General features: G+C 42.2%; 1 pseudogene; it reads left to right on the top strand.

Moving 5' to 3' along the window:
• The first annotated feature begins 689 nt into the window (after positions 1–689).
• On the top strand, positions 690–1,096 carry LOC108538369 (histone H3.3-like; annotated as a pseudogene).
• Positions 1,097–21,250: the final 20,154 nt, after the last annotated feature.

The following is a 21,250-nucleotide window of genomic DNA, read 5'->3' as shown; positions in this document are numbered from 1 at the left end:
CTCACTCTCTTACAGATATTGAACTTGACAGTACTTCCCAATAAGTCTGCTGCCTGCAAATCTCCATCTCAGAGTCTGCTTCCCAAGAAACCTGACCTAAGACAGAGACAGAAACTCATTTCTCTCAACTTGAATAATCTCCGTATGAATCCTACACCATTTGCTACTTAGGGAAAGAGTGGCAGACATGGATAAGAAGTGCTTCAATAACGAATATTCCCTGTGGCCCTGAAGATTTGCAGAAAACAGATTGGGTTCCATTATGCTTATTCTATCAGGACTATCACCTTGTTGAATAAGTTGAGAATTTCACTAACTAATTAGATTATTTTTTCCTTTCCACCAAAATTCAAAACATCAAGTTTTCTTAGTTGTAAGAGTTTATCAAGTTAGAATAATTCCTAAAGATATGTAGGCTACCCTATGCAATTTGCCTCTATTGTTGGATTAATTACCCACCTTCCTCATATTTTGTACTTACATTCTTCTCATTAGGTCATGCCAGCTTAGTAAATAGGGATTTATTATACAGCAGCAATATTGCATACTGGTTAAAAAATTGACTTCTGGCTTTCAACTGTGTTCGCAGCCGCTGCCGCGCCACCTTTGCTCTGCAAAACCAGCGCCGCCTCTCACTCGTCGAGCTCCAGCAGAAGGAGAAGAGAGGTAAGTAAAGAGGGCTCTCTACCATGGCTCGTACAAAGCAGACTGCCCGCAAATCGGCCGGTGTTAAGGCACCCAGGAAAGGCGCAACTGGCTACAAAAGCCACTTGCAAGAGTGCGCCCTCTACTGGAGGAGTGAAGAAACCTCATCGTTACAGGCCTGGTACTGTGGCGCTCCGTGAAATTAGACGTTATCAGAAGTCCACTGAATTTCTGATTCCCAAAATTCCCTCCCAGCGTCTGGTGCCAGAAATTGCTCAGGACTTTAAAACAGGTCTGCGCTTCCAGAGCGCAGCTATCGGTGTTTTGCAGGAGGCGAGTGAGGCCTATCTGGTTGGGCTTTTTGAATGTGTCTATCCATGCCAACGGGAGGGAGCGATTATGTCAAAAGACATCCAGCTAGCCACGCCGCATATGTGGAGAAAGTGCTTAAAGATCCCTATGATGGGAAACATTTCTTCTCCAAAAAAAGAAAAAGAAAGAAAGAAATTCTCTTCATTCTTCACAAAAAAAAAAATAAAAAAAAAAAAGAATTTCTCTTTTCCTGTGTAGTTGGTATGTTTCTGAACGTTAGACCTATTTTTTTTCCAAGGGGTGAAAGAGGTACCTAAGTATATGATTGGCGAGTGGAAAAATAGCGGGACCAGAATCAGGTATTGGCGGTTTTTCCATTGTTCCCATTTGTGTGTGAATTTTTAAGTATGAGGATGCAGGGATTAAAGCATTAATGCAAGTTAAAATGTTTCAGCGTGAAACAACGTTTCAGCCGGTTCACTCTTATAATAATTATAACATAACCTGTTAAATTTTTTCTGGATTAAATTTTTCTGGACAATGCCAGCTTTTGGATTTTTTTAAAATAAGTGAAGTTCTTATTGACGGCAACTAAATGGTGTTTGTAGCATCTTTATCATACAGTAGATTTCATCCATTCACTATACTTTTCTGAGTTGTCCTACATGCAAGTACATGTTTTTAATGTTTTCTATCTTCTGTGCTGTTCCTGTAAGTTTGCTATTTAAAATACATTAAACTAAAGGAAAAAAAAAATTGACTTCTGGAATTATCCTGGCCAAGTTCAAGTCTCGGACCTACAACCTAGTTGCTGTGTGACCTTGGGCACTTCCTTTATCCCAGCCTTAGTATCTTCCTGTGTAAAATATGCCTTGTAATCAATCACATTTTTGTTAGGATTAGCTGAGATGAAACATGTGAAGCACTCAAAATATCACCACCTACAAGTAAGGTATCAATAAATGTTAACCAATTATTATAATTGATAGCTTCTGCTTATCTATAGAACTATCTTGCTTAACAGGGCCGCCCCAGGGTAAGCTGGCTAACTTTCTTTAATAACTAGTCCATATTTTCTCAGTTATACACAATTAATCCTTCTGATACTCATTTATGTGGTTACTTTTTTTTCTCCTAGATTTAATACTCTACCCCTGTCTCTACTGAATTTTATTCATTTGCTGGGGATATTCTTCCAATCCACCAACTATTTTTACTGGAACAATAAGTCAGCAAGCCATCTCACACAAACTGGACTCCATTGTAAACTTTTTCATCAAGCAATATTCCAAGGATTGGACAACTTTTTCTGGAAAGGGCCTGATAGTAAATATTTTAGGCTCTACAGGCCTTGTAGTCTCTGTCAAAATTATTCAACTTGACCATTATAGTGCAGAAGTAGCCATAGACAATATGTAAACAAATGTCCATGGCAGTGTTCCAATAAAACTTTATCTACAAAAATAAGTGAGGGATGAATTTGGCCATCAGGCAGTATAGTTTGCTATACAGGGAATATAGTCTGCTGATCCCTCCTCTTTTATTTTTCTGAGAAATTAATGCTTATTAAATTTATACTGATAAACAGTGATCAACTTAATCTTAAAGTTTACTCTTTGCCCACCTCATAATTGTTTGGCCGAAATTTTGTTTTCCAGTTGATTGATGAGGAGTCTCTGAAGGATGAGTTAAAAAGCCTTGCAGAGTTACGTGCCATTGCACGTAAAGAAGCTTGTGTTCTAACTCTACTTGGAGCTCCTTTTTAAATATGCTTTTCCAATAATGTCTCCTGTACAAAACTTTCATAAGCTTCTGAAATGCTGAACCATTATCTTGTTCATTTCTCTCCTCCAGTTCCTCATACACTTTATGGGGTTTATTAAATATTTGGTGACAAAAATGAATGAGTGAACATTGTTCCATAGAGAATAAGGCCCACACAAATTATTACTTAGTACATTGTCCTCTTCCAATAACGTTGTAAGCTTTTTTTTTTTTTTTTTTTTTGAGATGGAGTCTCACTGTGTTGCCCAGGCTGGAGTGCAGTGCACAATCCCAGCTCACTGCAACCTCCACTTCCTGGGTTTAAGCAATTCTCCTGCCTCAGCCTCCCACATAGCTGGGATTACAGGTGCCTATTACCACACCCCGCTAATTTTTATATTTTTAGTAGAGACAGGGTTTCACCATGTTTGCCAGGCTGGTCTTGAACTCTTGACCTCAAGCGATCCACCTGTCTCAGCATCCCAAAGTGCTGGGATTACAGGTATGAGCTACTGCGCCTGGCCAGTTCTTTTTCTTTAATCAAGAATCTACCAAAACAGTCCTATACTGTCCATATAAACTGTTCCATTAAAACAATGATCTTCTTTCAGAAAAATACATAAATATTCAGGATAAACACTGGCTGGAGTCTTAGGAAATCTAGCTTAGTCTTGGATATGTAATTTGGCTACATGATGTTGGTTAAGCTTTTCCATGCTCTAGGATTGTTTCCTCACATTGTAAAATAAATTAGTTACACTAAATATCTCCTAGAGTGCCTCCTGTATGTTTAGCAAAACTGCCTACAAAGACCAAGCATTCCACTCAGATTCAATGATCTCTGCCAGTCACCTGTCTTTACCTAGAATCCTGGAAGAACCTAACACTGGAGCCTGAACTCTTCCTCCCTCTTGCAGACTTCTAGAACCCCTTTACATCCTGGAATTTTCACTTTGGCAGGAAATCCTTTCAGGTCACCTCAATATAAACAGTACAGATACAGAAGTCAGGGGTTCAGAATTCTTGTGGAACTGCTCTATGATTGAAGGGACTTGCTCTAGGAAGGAAACATCTTCCAGACAAGGGTGCTGCGGAGTGAAGGCGCTCTTTACGTCCCTTTGGTGGCACTCCCTGCAACCATTGGGCCACACCTGCCGGGACCAAGTATAATCTCTACAGAGTTAAAGTAGGAAACTTGTCAACTCCTTGGGAGTCAGCCACGGGACACATGAGAAACGAGTTGTAACAGAATAGCAGAGAAGCTAAAGAAAAAAGAAAAAAACGAAGGGAAAAGGAAACACAGAAAGTACTAACTGGGGAATACAAAAGACTTAATGGAGCAATGATTTAAAACTATGTGCCTTTTTAAGGAAGGCAGATTGAAATTCCGCAGAGCTTCAATTTTCCTCTAAATGCTTGTGATTTCAGAGACTCCCTGGGGTACATGCTCCCTCTGGAGAACTCTCAGCAGGATGGAAGTTCTGCCCCACCTGCCACCAAAAAAAAAAAAAAAAAAAGATGATTTTTGCACTGGGACAGACTGAAATTACCACACTATCGTGAAGAAACATGAAACTACTCTTTTAAAAGAGGTCTCTTAGCCAGAGAACCATGAACAATCTTGATGAGAGCATTCTAAGCTTTCTATGTTCCAGAAGTTTCTCCCATGGCAGTTGCCAAGGCAACAGAGTAAAGTAAGAACCAAAGGACAAATGGCATCAGCCTCACTGGGTGTCTCCACCTTTACCTGCCAACTGCAGGTACAAACAGTGCCTTCTCTTGTCTGGCAACACCATCCCAGAGCTGCTCCCAGATGCACAGACAGCAGGATGCAGAGAGAGACACAGACATCCTATCGTTTTCTACACATGGAGCTGCTTCCCAGACATATAAAGAATTTGGAACCCCCTAAGAGTTTCTCAAGTATAGCAACCTTTAAATATATCTGCTATTTTTAACCATTCTGCCAATTTGGGATTAGGCATAATGTGAAGCCCTATGTTTTGAAAAACAACCAGCTAAGGAAGCTCAGAAAATACAGACAGTTTTAGAAAATATAGACAAACAAAAGTTTGTTTGTTTCCAAAACAGACTTAGGCTCTAAATGTATTTCTTATTCATAATTTTGGAGGCTGAGGTGAACATTCAGATTAAAATGACCCAAGAGCTCCATCATATAAAGCAAGCAGACAGCCTCATGGATATTAGACTGTGGACAAGGAAAAAACCCCAATGCAGCTACCCTTGAGTGGAGAGATAGGCTCTTCCTAGCCAGAGTAAAGTGGAACTGAATGTTTTTCCTGGATATGTCTGATCAGAGCCACAAGATGCACCTCTTTGTAATCTTTCTACATGGAAAAAAGACTAGGAAAACTCACAACAAATTCTATGTTAAAAGCAGCTGATCTGCTTTTTATTCATCTATCTGTTCTAGATACAAAAACTGGAAATGCCATCAAAATGTAAATTAAGTATTTATACCAGTTTCCATGATAAAGGCCTCTCGGAAGCATTCATAGACATGCCAACAGACTGGCTTCCTCCATCTGCTGACCCACCATCCTCACACCTTGTGTATTACTGTTTAAAAACACTGTACAGGTTGAGCAACTCTCATCTGAAACCCCAAAATGCTCCAAAATCTGAAGCTTTGTGAGTGCCAACACGACGCCACAAGTGGAAAATTCCAACCTGACCTCATGATGGGCTGTAGTCAAAACAGAGTCAAAACTTAGTCACATGCACAAAATAGTTAAAATTAAAATAAGGTGTTTATGAAACATTAATTTTGTGATTGGACTTAAGGGTCTCATCCTCAAGATATCTCATTATGTATAAGCAAATATTTCAAAGTCCAAAAAAATTCAAACTTCAAAACACTTCTGGTTCAGAGCATTTCAGATAAGGTACACAACCTGTATTAGGGTTCTCCAGAGAGATGAAACCAATAAGACTCATAAGATAGATATGGCCGGGCGTGGTGGCTCAAGCCTGTAATCCCAGCACTTTGGGAGGCTGAGACGGGCGGATCACAAGGTCAGCAGATCGAGACCATCCTGGCTAACTCGGTGAAACCCCATCTCTACTAAAAAATACAAAAAACTAGCCGGGCGAGGTGGCGGGCGCCTGTAGTCCCAGCTACTTGGGAGGCTGAAGCAGGAGAATGGCGTAAACCTGGGAGGCAGAGCTTGCAGTGAGCTGAGATCCGGCCACTGCACTCCGGCTTGGGCGACAGAGCGAGGCTCCGTCTCAAAAAAAAAAAAAAAAGATAGATAGATAGACAGATACACAGACATAACATAGACAGATAGATAAATAGATAAATTTTATTTTATTTTATTTTTTGAGACAAAGTTTCTCTCTGTCACCTAGGCTGGAGTATACTGGCATGATCTCAGCTCACTGCAGCCTCCATCTCCCAGGTTCAAGTGATTCTCCTGCCTCAGTCTCCCAAGTAGCTGGGACTACAGGTGTGCACCACCACGCTCAGCTTATTTTCGTATTTTAGTAGAGATGGGGTTTCACCATGTTGGCCAGGTTGGTCTCAAACTCCTGACCTCAGATGATCCACCCGCCTCAGCCTCCCAAAGTGCTGGGATTACAGGTGTGAACCATTGGGCCCTGCCCGATAGATAAATAGAGATAAAAGGAGATTTACTAGGAGAATTGGCTGACATGATTATGCAGGCTGACAGGCTATGACAGCTAGAGACCCAGGGATGTTGGGAGTGTGTCTCGATCCAAGCCCAAAAGTTTCAGAGTCAGGGAAGCTGATGATGTAATTCTTAGTGTGAGGCCAAAGGACTGAGTACTTAGGGGAGCCAATGCAGGTCCCAGAGTCCAAAAGTCAGAGAACCTAGAGTCCTGGTATCCAAATACAGGAGAAGAAGGTTGTCCCAGCACCAAGAGAGAGAAAGAATTACTTCACTGTCCCTCTGCCTTTTTGTTCTATCTGATCCGCTAGTTGATTGAATGGTACCCACTCACATTGAGAGCAGATCTTTTCCATTTAATCCAACAACTCACAGGCCAATGTACTCCAGAAACACTCTTAGAGACACACCCAGAAATAATGCTTTACCAACTATATAGGTATCCCTTAATCTAGTCAAGTTGACATCCAAAATTCACCATCACAAACACTAATTACATTCTGCTCAGTATTGAGTTATTTCTTTACTTATCTCCTCACTAGACTGTAAGTTCTTAAAGGGTAGGGACAACATCTAAATCATCTCTGTGGACATCCTTCACATGGTTTCTAGCATGTTATTCATTTATTCATTCTACAAACATTTATTCAGTACATATGAGCCAGGTGTTGCACCAGATACTGAAGATGTACTGATAAATAAGATAAACAAAGGCTCTGCTTCAGGGCACTTAACTAACTAAACGAATAAACTAATAGCTTATGATAAACATTAGGATGGAAATAAACATAGTATTTTGTTAATAATAATAGCTAACATTTATTGAATGATCCATGAAACACCAAATGTTTTAAGAAGTTTGTATCATCTCATTTAATCCTCACCATATTAGTCAGGGTTCTCAAGGGGGACAGAAGTAATAGAATAGATATATATACAAAGGGGAGTTTATTAAGTAGTATTAACTCACACAATCACAAGGTCCCATAATAGGCTGTCTGCAAGCTGAGGAGCAAGAAAGCCAGTCCAAGTCCCAAAGCTGAAGAACTTGGAGTCCAATGTTTGAGGTCAGGAAGCATCCAGCACAGGAGAAAGATGTAGGCTGGGAGGCTAAGCCAGTCTAGCCTTTTCACGTTTTTCTGCCTAGTTTATATCCTGGCCGTGCTGACAGCTGATTAGATGGTGCCCACCCAGATTGAGGGTGGGTCTGCCTTTCCCAGCCCACTGGCTCATATGTTAATCTCCTTTGGCAACACCCACACCGACATACCCAGGATCGATACTTTGCATCCTTCAATGCAATCAAGTTGATACTCAGTGTTAACCATCACACTCACCAAACCTACAATCCTTTTTTTTCTTTTTTTTTCCCCAAGTGAGTTCACAGAAATACTCCTACAATTTTAAGAAATATGTACTACTGACTTCTCCATTTTACAGATGAGGAAATTAATGGACAGAAAAATTTAAGTAATTTACAAAGGTCTCAAAGCTAGCCATGTCAGGACTGGGCCCAAATGCAGGCCAGCCTGACTATAAACTATTTTTTTAACCTCTGAGAAGGAATAAAGAAGACTCATTTATTTAAAAGGGGGTCAGAAAAGGCCTTCCTGCAAAAATGATATTTAAACTGAGAAGGAGAGAGCCACAAATATCTCCAGTGCCAATAATAAAATAAGTCATTGGGAAAAGGGATGGTAATCAGATAAAGCCGATGTTGAGCTCTGTTTGTCCCATAAAGGAAGCTGAGGAATGAAAAGCTTTGGCAAAAGTAGTTTCATATATTGAATCAAGGGTTCTAAGTTTTATTCCAGGCTTTGCACATTTCTTCTCAGAGTCCCTGTTTTCCAACTTGAGAAGAGTAATTATTAGCATACATGTAAAACCTCTGGCTAACCAGTTCTATAATCAAGTCAGGTCTTCTCATCGAACCAAACACAACCATGGCCATCTCTTGTCAGGATGGTCTTGGGCACAACTAGAAAGTTTGCTTCTTCCAGAACTGAGGTTGGCTGAGTTTGACTGTGTAACCTCTCTTTCACAAGCACATGCTGGTGTGTGCCAGGCGCTTTGCTAAGGATGGCAGAGTGGAGAGAGGCAGCGAGCCTGGGATGGTGGGAAAATTAAAAGCCTTGGAGTCAGAGATCCCTGTATTGAAACCCAGCTCCAACACTTATTACCTCTCCCTTGTCAGAACACGGGAAGGCAACTTAACATTCCTATTACCTTGCAGGTAAGAGGTAGCTTCCTCACCTTCAGAATAAAGGTAAATATAACTTATTTTACAACACTGTTAAGTTTAGGTAAGAAGGCTTGGCGCAGTGGCTCACGCCTGTAATCCCAGCACTTTGGGATGCTGAGGTGGGTGGATCACGAGGTCAGGAGATCAAGACCACCTTGGCTAACACGGTGAAACCCCGTCTCTACTAAAAATACAGAATAGTCGGGCGTGGTGGCGGGCGCCTATAGTCCCAGCTACTCGGGAGGCTGAGGCAGGAGAATGGTGTGAACCCGGGAGGCGGAGCTTGCAGTGAGCCGAGATCGCGCCACCGCACTCCAGCCTGGGCGACAGAGCGAGACTCCATCTCAAAAAAAAAAAAAAAAATAGGTAAGAAAATAGATGTGATGCAATGTGAATGGTGCTATACACGGAGAACATATTCACAGATTTCATTGTCCTCTCTGTCCCTCACCGTCTAACGAGGTTTGGTCAGCATGTACATGTAGCATAATGTGTTGTATTGCCCATGGCGGGTAACTAGGGCTGAGAAGAAGAATAAAGTGAAGACAATGTGCCTCTTTCCTACCTTCTGTGAAATACATGAGCACCCAGGTCACTTACACAACCCTTTCTGGATTCCCAAAACTTCCAGTGTGGCTTTGCAATCTCTGCTTCTACCTTTCCCTGCTACATAAATTTAGGTAAAGTTTACAGGATACTCACTAGGTGTCATCAATTGTACATACATTATCCCATTTAACTCCCACAACAATCTTATAGGACAAGTATAATTATTCTTCTGTGGCATTCTTAATTTTCATCGATATCTGGTTGTCCTCTAGCTTCTGTACAGAAAGGCCAAAAATTTCTCATTCCCTTGCAGGTAGGCACAGCCATGTTACTAGTTATGGACAAAGAAAGGTGAGCAGAAGTGACACATCTCACTTTTGTGTTTAAATCTACAGTTCCCCCTTCCTCTGCCATAATGACTTAGGGGACCACTTTTCCAAATGGTGTTGCTGCAAAATAATGTTACATAGAGGATAATTGTGTGAATTAAAAATAAACCTTTGTTGTGTTAAGCCAGAGAGATGATACAGTTGCTTTTTGCTGTAGTATAGCCTGACCTATTTTGGTTGACACATACCCATTTTTCAGGTGAGGAACCTGAGAATCACATTTGAAATCTTTTCTATCTGAATCCAAATCCATCCTTCTTCGTCTCTAATTCATTCTACATGAAGATGCCAGATAAAACATATGCATTAAGAAAAGTCTGGGCAGACACAGTGGCTCACACCTGTAATCCCAGCACTTTGGGAGGCCAAGGTGAGTGGATCACGGCATCAGGAGTTCGAGACCAGCCTGGCCAACATGGTGAAACCCTGTCTCTACTAAACAAAAAATTAGCCGGGCATGGTGGTAGGTGCCTGTAATCCCAGCTACTCAGGAGGCTGAGGCAGAGAATTTCTTGAACCTGGGTGGCAGAGGTTGCAGTGAGCAGAGATCAGGCCACTGCATTCCATCCTGGATGACAGAGCAAGACTCTGCCTCAAAAAAAAAGAAAAGAAAAGTCCTTCTGAAAACAAATGTAGGATGTGTAAATAACGAATCACCAATGGTAAAATGTCAGGAACTCTAGACAATCAGGAATGCAAAAGAACTTTTGGAAAGTCATTCAATCTCTCCAGAAAGGGATCTGCCTCTATTGCAACTCTCACTCTGAGAGTGTAGTGGTGGGGCTGGAATCAGGGATAGGGGTAGGAACAGTGGCTGAAGCCAAGGCAATGATAGGTTATAAAGATCAGCATGTTAATGTGATCACCAATGTTAAAGAGAGTTGCTTTGTAGAGTTTAAGGAGTATCCAGGGAATAATGTTCCTCTTTCCCTTCTGATTTTGGAACCAGTAAGAGATACACCCAGGAATTAGACAGATGGGGATCAAACATCAACTTTATAAAAGGCTGGATTGAAGGACATGGGTTGGAATTTTATCCTGAAATTAAACTCACCCATCAAATCACAGGTAGATGGATAACTTCAGGCCCCTCCTCATCTCCTGCAGAGGCACAGCTCATCCCAGGAAGCCCACTCCATGATGACAGAGCCAACTAGAATACACCCACTCAGTAGGGACTAAACCAAGCATAGCTAGTTTCTTCTTCCAAACTCCAGTCAGGTGGGTCACTCGTTCTTAAAGGCCTGGATATGCTGGAGCAAATCATTTTCTCTTTCTTGCTTCAGTTGGTCAAAGAAGGGGATAAATTTAATAAACTATAAGGCTCTTTCTAACTCTGTAAACCTGTATAACACTTAATGTTAAAACTGAGGAAAATAGTTTACTTGCAGATAATAGTGCAGCCCATCAAATAGCCACCAGGGTATTTATGAAGTATTGACAGAGGGCAAAATATGAAGGCTCTACAACTCTGTTTATTCCAGTGATGTGTGCACAGAGACAAAGATGGTTATAATAAGCTCTCCAGGCCCTGTGGAAGCAGAGGTTAAGAAAAGGATTTGAACTTCAGTGGGCAAGAGGGCCAGGTCATGCTCTAACCCTAAAAAGAAAAGTTCCAAGCCAGAATGCAGCCCATTGGAACAAACCGGAGAGAAAGATATTTTGAAATCTCTTTGATTTATGACCTACTATAGGACATTAAGACATTATTTACGGTCGATATATGTGCCTGAAGGTATCCCACTGGAGCCATTGATGCTGCCTCACACTGTGGAGGTTGGCCAGCCCAATCCGGCAGACATACTATCTGTGTCCTGTTGGTGCAGGCAATAAACCCAGATGTAGCCATCTATCTCCCTGAAAATGGTGCTGGTTACTCCAGCCCTTGGGAGACTGACCCAGAGATATGGATTTGCAGGGAGAAGACAGGTTGGTAGAAGAAGCCAGAGCGTAACAAGCTTCTCTCCATCATTCTCATTTGAAATTTCTTACAGCACCATCCTTCTATAATTCACCTTCTTTAAAAAAACCACACAGAATAGCCTTAAGTCATTAGGACATTCACTAAAAAGCTTCCTCAACATATTTTTCACATTTAACATGTAAAATGCAAAATAGGAACGTTTTCGTCCCCAAGAAGCTGCCTCCTGTTAGGGGGCAGGGGAAAGGCACTCATTCTCTAAACATGTATGATCCAGTCATATTTCTCTTCTTCCATTCAATCCAATGAATATGCCATGTACCCTCTCACCTTCAGGTCTGTGAACATCCTTGAACATCCTTCCCAAGGACAATATCACTATCACTGAACATATATTCCCCACCTCCGCTCAAAAAACGTGTGTATATATATATACATACACACACACACACACACACACACACACGCAACCGCTATTATATCAGGCAATCCCTTACCTTGCACTCCTACTCTTCTTGTAAATCTCAGCTGAAATATCAGCTTTTCCAAGAGGCCTTTCCTGAAGCCCTAGACTAGGTCAGATTTCCCTAAAATGTGTTATCATGCACCTTGTGCTTCCCCTAGAATAACACTCATTACACTGAACTAGAATTACTTCCAGCCTATTTTGTTAGCTAGACTGTTCTGCAAGAGAGGGGCCGCATCTGTCTTGGTCATACCAATCCAGTAGACTTGCTATCTGTATTCTCTGGCCCAGATTGTAAATCCAGACGTAGCCATCTATCTTCCTGAAAATGGTCTTGGTTCTTAATGCTCTTGGAAAGCTGACCCAGAGATCTGGTTTCGTGGAGAGAAGACATATTGCTAAGAAGAGAATTGCATGCATTTCAAGTGACTAGTAAAGTCTCAAGTAAGTAGAAGGTGTTCAATAAATATTTGTTAAAGACTAAATAAGTGAATTAATGAAATTATTACAGAACGATCAAGTGCTTATCAGAGAAATGACTATAAATGCAATAGCACTCAACTCATAAAAAGAGAAAATCCAATTGACACTGCATTTGATTTGCTTGGTTGAGTTTGGAAACAGAGAAGCTGACTACTTTTTGTGCCTTGAATAACCTTGCCACAAAGAGCATTCATGCTTTTTGTTTATTTGTTTTTTGACCCTTCTATTTGCTTATAATGAGGACTAACCCATACCTGAGTCTACATCACCAGATGAAGTGTTATCTCAACCTCCCCGCTAGTTTTTTCTAGGATGTATAATGCAAGGCAAAAGGTAAAATTCAATTTAGTAATGTGTCTGCATTTGGTCAACAGCAAAACCTGCATAGGTTTCTCTCTAAGGAAAAGGCTAAAATTAAAAGAAAAGGGACAAAAAGACAAAGTCTGATCACAACTGTAAATGAGGAAAAGTTAGATGTTCTCTTAATGGTTTCAGTCGGCTGTGTGATAGCTCCAGAGCCCACACAACACGTTCCACAGGAGCTGCTGGCCAAAGACATGGCCATAATTAGCAGATTTACTAATTTGATCCATGTTAATAACCTATTATGGTCAATTTATAAATTTTAGTCTTGATCATGTCTTTCACTCTATAACCAAATTTGGAAGGAGAAGAAGGACCTGACTTCTCTCTCCAAGTATGGTTCTTTAAGGAATGCATGTAAACAGCAAGTGTTTCGGGCTGTTTTAATGAGGTGGAGAGAGTGCTCACAGCTCAGTGGATAAGTCTACCTTGCAGTTGCTATTCATTTGTGTCTGTGAAGCTGAGCACCCTTTTAGCTTCTCACCCTGCTGGCTTGGACTGACCCCTGCCATTGATATAACTTTCTCCCACTTTCAATGTAACATTCATTCCACAAATATTTATAGAGTTTCTACTATGTGCTAGATACTGGGGACTCAGTGGTGAACAAAACAAACATACCTGTTGTCTTCAAGAAGTTTATAATCTAGTGAATGGCAGATTATAAAATAATATTGCAGATAATAAATACAGAATTACAGATTGTGATGAATACCAGAAAAAAAAAGGTGAAATGTGTTATGGGAGATCGTAACGAGGAAATGTTTTAATTTAAGAGATGATAGAAAGTTTCTCTAAGGAATTTTGGGCCCAGAGAATGAATGGATTTAGGCAGTAAAAGACAAGGGGTAGGCCAGGCACAGTGGCTCACGTCTGTAATCCCGGCACTTTGGGAGGCTGAGGCAGGTGGATCACCTGAGGTTCAAGAGTTCGAGACCAGCCTGGCCAACATGGCAAAACCCCGTCTCTACTAAAAATACAAAAATTAGCTGGGTGTAGTTGCACATGCCTGTAATCCCAGCTACTCAAAGGCAGGGGCAGGAGAATCACTTGAATCCAGGAGGTGGAAGTTGCAGCGAGCAGAGATCACACCACTGCACTCCAGCCTCGGTGACAGAGCAAGACTCTGTCTAAAATAAAATAAAATAAAATAAAAAAGCCAGGCGCGGTGGCTCACTCCTGTAATCCCAGCACTTTGGGAGGCTGAGGCAGGTGGATCACGAGGTCAGGAGTTCGAGACCAGCCTGACCAATATGGTGAAACCCTGTCTCTACTAAAAATACAAAAATTAGCGGGGTGTAGTGGTGCATGCCTGTAGTCCCAGCTGCTTGGGAGACTGAGGCAGGAGAATCGCTTAAACCCAGGAGGTGGAGGTTGCAGTGAGCAGAGATTGTGCCACTGCATTCCAGCTTGGGCGACAGAGTGAGACTCCATCTCAAAAAAAAAAAGAAAAAGATTTTCTCATAAAAAAGTTTTAAGCAACAGATTGACATGATCTTAAGACCTCTCTGGTTCTGGAGGAGAACAGATTGGGAAAAGGGTGAGAATAAATGCAAGGAGATCAGTCAGGATGCTGCTACTACAGATCAAGCGAGAAACCCACCAATGGCTGGACCTAGGGGCATGACCACAGAGGCAGAAACAAGTGGGTAAACTGAAGGTATATTTGGAGAAGGAATTGGCAGGACTTTTGGACCAACCTTCTTGCTGCATGAGCTCCCAAGATCCGTAGCGTCTGCTGAAGAAATATGTGCCTATGTTCAGACAGACTTTGCCTCCATGCGAATCAGTTGGTAAGACTGTGAACTAAGCAGCCCGGTTCTGTCTGCGGTGCAGTCTGGTTATTTCAGTCATACAGACATGGCCTTAGTGACAGTCTCATTCTGTCTATAGACATAGTATCAAATCTGGTTTACATTGAACCAGATTTTTTTAATCCTACTCAGCTCCATGGGAGAAGTTTCTCTTCCCAAGAGCAACATAGAGCGAGAACCTGGCCATGTATGTATAAAATTGGGGGTGGAAAGATCTGATACAAGATAGCAGGAGTTTCTAGAGCAAGGGTTTTATGGCTGGATTCCAATTAATTTGTGGCTCTCTCTTCCTCAACAGAGGGAGTTGACTGAGATGCTGAAGTTAGCAAATTGCCTGCTTGATGCAGGCACCATGTCCATTTCAGAATGTTTTCTATGGATTTTTCCCACGTCATCTATTAATTACCTAATTACATTGTCTAATTATGGGATTCTTCATGTATTTACACTGATTACGTAATTGGGTGCAATTACACTAATTAGGTTAATGATACAGGATAACAAACTACAAATTGCTTTAAAGGGACACTGGGAAAGCTAGTAGGCCAAAAACCCTTTGGAGGTAGGTCAGGATCTCTCTATTAGCAGCTCAGAGCTTCCCTCTCCTTCATCTTTATCCTGAACTTTCAGATCCACTGAAGAGAACAACATGGGAGAATTAGCAAAACTCTACTGCCCAAGACCAGGAGACTGAGGGCAAAGCTATGGGACAGGCAGTTTGTGGGTGACCCCCAATTACTCCTCTTACAGTAGGCAGAACAATGCCTCCCCACAAAGTTGTCCATGCCCTAACACCCAGAACCTGGAATACATTACATTAAAAAAAAAAAAAAGACTTTGCAGATGTGACTAAGGGTAAAAACCTCGAGACAGGGAGATTATCCTTGCTTTTCTGAGTGGGTCCAATCTAATTACATGAGCTCTTAAAAGTGGATAACCTTTCCTGGTGGGTCACAGATATGTGACAAACAATGGCAAAAAAAAAAAAAAGAATCTGGAGGCCAGGCGTGGTGGCCCATACATGTAATCCCAGCACTCTGGGAGGCCAAGCCGGGCAGATCACTTGAGGCCAGGAGTTTGAGACCAACCTGGCCAACAAAGTGAAACCCATCTCTACTGAAAATACAAAAATTAGCCAGGCGTGGTAGCCTATAATCCTAGCTACTCTGTAGGTTGAAACAGGAGAACTGCTTGAACCCAGGAGGCAGGGGTTGTAGTGAGCCAAGATCGTGCCACTGCACTCCCACCTGGGTGACAACAGTAAGACTCTGTCTCAAACAAACAAACAAAAAAAATTAGTTTGAAGCTGGCAGTGTGAGAAGGATTCAATACCTCACTGCCAGTGCTGAGAAGCAGGGGCCATTTGCAAGGACCAGCAGGAGACAGCAAGGAAATGGGGGAGCTCAGTCCTACAACCCCATGGAACTCAATTCTCACACCTCAATGAGCAAGGAAATGAATTCTGCCCTAGAGCCTACAGGAAGACACTCAGCCCCAACAACAACCAGGTTTTAGCCTGGCAAGACCCCTGTTGCACTTCTGACTTACAGAACTGAAAGATAATAAATTTGTGTCATTTAAGACACTAGATTCATGATAATTTGTTACAGTGGCAATTGAAAACTAATACACTTCTCCATACTTTGCTCCTCCTTTTTCTGTCCTCCACTCACTTTCTTTATGTTACTTATTGTCATGTATATTCTGTCCTCAGCTCTCTATCAGTCTGTTTTCAAGGAAAGATCTAATAGCAATATTGTCCTCTAATATGAACATATATCAGTGTTACCTCTCCCTGTGACATTTGCGTTTTCAATTTAGGTCTAATTGTGTAATAAAATAAAATTTTGTTCATAAAAATAGAGTGAGAGCCTCATACTCAGAGTCAGATCAATGTCGTTTCAAATCCCAGCTCAGTTATTTAGTTGTTCTGTGACCATAGTGACTGGGGATGTTGTATAACCTGAACTTCAATATCCTTACCGTAAAGCAGGGATAATAGTGTCTACCTCATAGGTTTGTTACAAACGTGTAAAGAGATTATGTACATTAAGTGCCTAGAATAATGCCTGGCCCAGACAATATTCCATGGGTGTCCTTCCTTCCTCTGATAAGAACCTGAGTCATCAATGATCAACAAGGAGAAGTAACAAGAGAGTGGGGGCACTTTCCTATACCCCTAAAAATCACAAGATCCCATGAGACAAAATAAAATGCTAGATTATTTATTTCATATAACCTTAGAACCATCAGTAGGACTAAAATAAGTAAGATCCTTGCCTAAAGGTAACTGGGTAGCATGGTCACTCAAAAGCATTTGCTACCCTAGACTGCTTCTGATGGTACAATAGGAAGGGATGTGAGCGGAGACAGCTAGGTGGGTTTGACTCCCGCCCTTGCTGCCCATTGTGGACCAGTCTTAGAGACACAGGGTGAAGACAGCTTGGTATCTGGACTTCTAACTACAACTCTTGGCCACTTTTAAAGCAAATGATCCTAAGCAGTTCCTGAGAATATTTGTGCTACATGTGAACTGAGAGTGGAGAGATAATAACAATAGTAGTTAAACTTTATATAACATCTACTGTGTACAAAGCACTAATCTAAGCATTTTATGTATATTAAATCATTTAATACTTTCAATAACCTTTGTGGAAGTTGGGTGTCCTATTCTGATTTTGTTTTACGGAACACAAAGAAATAAATTAATTCTCTCAAGGTTATCCACTGTTCATAGTCAGAGCTGGGATTTGCACTTGGGTCCCCCTGCTCTAGAGGTAATGCTATTGGCAGTATGCCACATCCTAATGCTACAGTTTGGGGCCCAGCATCACTGGGAGGGTAACTGTTAGTTGTGTTTTCCTAGTTCATCCAGAGCCATTAAAGGGCTTATCATAACAAGGTAATCAGGCCCAGACTCCCAGCACAATCTTGTTCCCAGAGGTGATCTAATCAGCTTTTTAAAAATCTGATCTAGATTAGACAGAGAGAGAGCATCATTCATGGAGTTAGACTTCTTGTTTCAAATCCCAGTTCAGTTACTTCCTAGCAGTATGGTCTTGGAGAGATTGCTTAATCTGAGCCTTCTTAAGTAAAAATGAATACTGATGTCTCAAAAGCAAAGAAGACTTTGGGAGGCTGAGGCAGGAGGATCACGTGAGGTCAGAAGTTTGAGACTAGCCTGACCAACATGGCAAAACCTGTCTCTACTAAAACTACAAAAATTAGCTGGGTGTGGTGGCAGGCGCCTGTAATCCCAACTACTCGGGAGGCTGAGGCAGGAGAATCACTTGAACCCGGGACACGGAGGTTGCAGTGAACCAAGATTGTGCCATTTCACTCCAGCCTGGATGACAGAGTGAGACTCCATCTCAAAAAGAAAGAGAAAGGAAGGAAGGAAGGAAGGAAGGAAGGAAGGAAGGAAGGAAGGAAGGAAGGAAGGAAGGAAGGGAGAGAGAGAGAAAGAGAAAGGAGAAGAGAGGAGAAAAGAAAAAGAGGGATTCTGATTCTTATATCCTTGTGAAAATTGGATTTGAGCCTATTAAGTACAGTCATGTATTTCTTTGCTTTTTTTTTTTTTTTCTTTTGAGGCAGAGTTTCGCTCTTGTTGCCCAGGCTAGAGTGCAATGGCACGATCTCGGCTCGCTGCAACCTCTGCCTCCTGGGTTCAAGCAATTCTTCTGCCTCAGCCTCCCTAGTAGCTGGGATTACAAGCATGTGCCACCACACCTGGCTAATTTTGTACTTTTAGTAGAGATGGGCTTTCTCCATGTTGGTCAGGCTGGTCTCGAACTCCTGACCTCAGGTGATCCATCCGCCTTGGCCTCCGAAAGTGCTGGGATTACAGGCATGAGCCACCGTGCTCAACCAGTCATGTATTTCTTAATGATGGGGATATGCTCTGAGAAATGTGTCATCACGCAATTTCTTCATTGCGTGAACGTCATAGGGTATACTTACACAAACCTAGATGGTATAGCCTACTACACACCTAGGCTATATGGTATAGCCTGTTGCTAATAGGCTACAAACCTGTACAAGCATGTTATTGGACTTAATACTTGAAGTAATTGTATCACAATAACTATTTGTGTATCTAAACCTATCTAAACATAGAAAAGATACAGTAAAAATATGGTATAAAAGAAAGAAGTGGGATGATTGAGGTGGCTGGCAAGATGGCCAAATAGGAACAGCTCCAGTCTGCAGCTCCCAGCGAGATCAATGCAGAAGGCGGGTGATTTCTGCATTTCCAACTGAGGTACCCAGCTCATCTCATTGAGAGTGGTTAGACAGTGGGCGCAGCCCACAGAGGCCAAGCTGAAGCAGGGTGCGGTGTCACCTCACTGGGAAGTACAAGACATTGGGGAACTCCCTCCCCTAGCCAAGGGAAGCCCTAAGGGACAGTGCCGTGAGGAACAGTGCCTTTCAGCCCAGATACCATGCTTTTCCCACGTCTTCACAACCCAAAGACCAGGAGATTCCTTCAGGTGCCTATGCCACCAGGGCCCTGGGTTTCAAGCACAAAACTGGGTGACTATTTGGGCAGACACCGAGCTAGCTGCCGAAGTTTTTTTCATACCCCAGTGGCACCTGGAATGCCAGTGACAGAGAACTGTTCACTCTCACTTTCCAAGTGGTCTAGCTCTGTGGATCCCAACCCCATGGAGCCCAGCAAGTCAAGATCCACTGGCTTGAAGTTCTCACTGCCAGCACAGCAGTCTGAAGTCAACCTGGGATGCTGGAGCTTGGTGGGGGGAGGGGAGTCCACCATTACTGAGGCTTGAGTAGGTGGTTTTCCAGTCACAGTGTAAACAAAGCCACCAGGAAGTTGGAACTGGGCGGAGCCAACCACAGCTCTTCAAAGCTGCTGTAGCCAGACTGCCTTTCTAGAGTCCTCCTCTCTGGGCAGGGCATCTCTGAAAGAAAGGTAGCAGCCCCAGTCAGGAGCTTATAGATAAAACTCCCATCTCCCTGGGACAGAGCACCTGGGGGAAGGGGTCGTTGTGGGTGCAGCTTCAGCAGACTTAAATATTCCTGCCTGCTGGCTCTGAAGAGAGCAGTGGACCTCCCAGTACAGTGCTTGAGCTCTGCTAAGGGACAGATGGCCTCCTCAAGTGGGTCGCTGACCCCCATGCCTCCTGACTGGGAGACAACTCCCAACACGGGTCGACAGACACCTCATACATGAGAGTTCCGGCTGGCATCTGGCAGGTACCCCTCTGGGACGAAGCTTCCAGAGGAAGGAACAGGTAGAAATCTTTACTGTTCTGCAGCCTCCACTGGTGATACCCAGGCAAACAGCATCTGGAGTGGACCTCCAGCAAACTCCAGCAGACCTGCAGCAGAGGCGCCTGACTGTTAGAAGGAAAACTAAAAAACAGAAAGGAATAGCATCAACATCAACAAAAAGGTCGTCCACACAAAAACCCCATCCAAAGGTCACCAACATCAAAGACCAAAGGTAGATAAATTCATGAAGATGAGGAAAAACCAAGGCAAAAAGCCTGAAAATTCTAAAACCCAGAAAGCCTCTTCTCCTCCAAAGGATCACAACTCCTTGCCAGAAAGGGAACCAAAACCGGATGGAGAATGAGTTTGATGAATTGACAGAAGTAGGCTTCAGATGATGGCTAATAATAAACTCCTCCGAGCTAAAGGAGCATGTTCTAACCCAATGTAAGGAAGCTAAGAACCTTGAAAAAAGGTTAGAGGAATTGCTAACTAGAATAACCAGTTTAGAGAAGAACATAAATGAACTGATGGAGCTTAAAAACACAGCACGAGAACTTCGTGAAGCATACACCAGTATCAATAGCTGAATCGATAGAGCAGAAGAAAGGATATCAGAGATTGAAGATCAACTTAATGAAATAAAGTGAAGAGAAGATTAGAGAAAAAAGAATAAAAAGGAATGAATGAAGTCTTCAAGAAATATGGGACTATGTGAAAAGACCAAACCTACATTTGATTGGTGTACCTGAAAGTGACAGGGAGAATGGAACCAAGTTGGAAAACACTCTTCAAGATATTATCCAGGAGAACTTCCCCAACCTAGCAAGACAGGCCAACATTCAAATTCAGGAAATACAGAGAACACCACAAAGATACTCCTCGAGAAGAGCAACCCCAAGACACATAATCCTCAGATTCACCAAGGTTGAAATGAAGGAAACATTGTTAAGGCAAGCCATAGAGAAAGGTTGGGTTACCCACAAAGGGAAGCCCATCAAACTATCAGCAGACTTCTCTGCAGAAACCCTACAAGCCAGAAGAAAGTAATGGGGGCCGATATTCAACATTCTTAAAGAAAAGAATTTTCAACCCAGAATTTCATATCCAGCCAAACTAAGCTGCATAAGCAAAGGAGAAATAAAATCCTCTACAGACAAGCAAATGCTGAGAGATTCTGTCACCACCAGGCCTGCCTTACAAGAGCTCCTGAAGGACACACCAAATATGGAAAGGAAAAACCGGTACCAGCCACTGCAAAAACATACCAAATTGTAAAGATAATCACACTATGAAGAAACTTCATCAACTAACGGGCAAAATAACCAGCTAGCATCATAATGACAGGATCAAATTCACACACAACAATATTAAGCTTCAACATAAAAGAGCTAAATGCCCCAATTAAAAGACACAG

This window comes from Rhinopithecus bieti, unplaced genomic scaffold (genome assembly GCF_001698545.2).
Source record: "Rhinopithecus bieti isolate Rb0 unplaced genomic scaffold, ASM169854v2 scaffold_15436, whole genome shotgun sequence".
In the NCBI taxonomy this organism is placed as follows: domain Eukaryota; kingdom Metazoa; phylum Chordata; class Mammalia; order Primates; family Cercopithecidae; genus Rhinopithecus; species Rhinopithecus bieti.
Note: the sequence above shows the minus strand (reverse complement) of the source record. Positions and strands in the feature narration are given on the sequence as shown.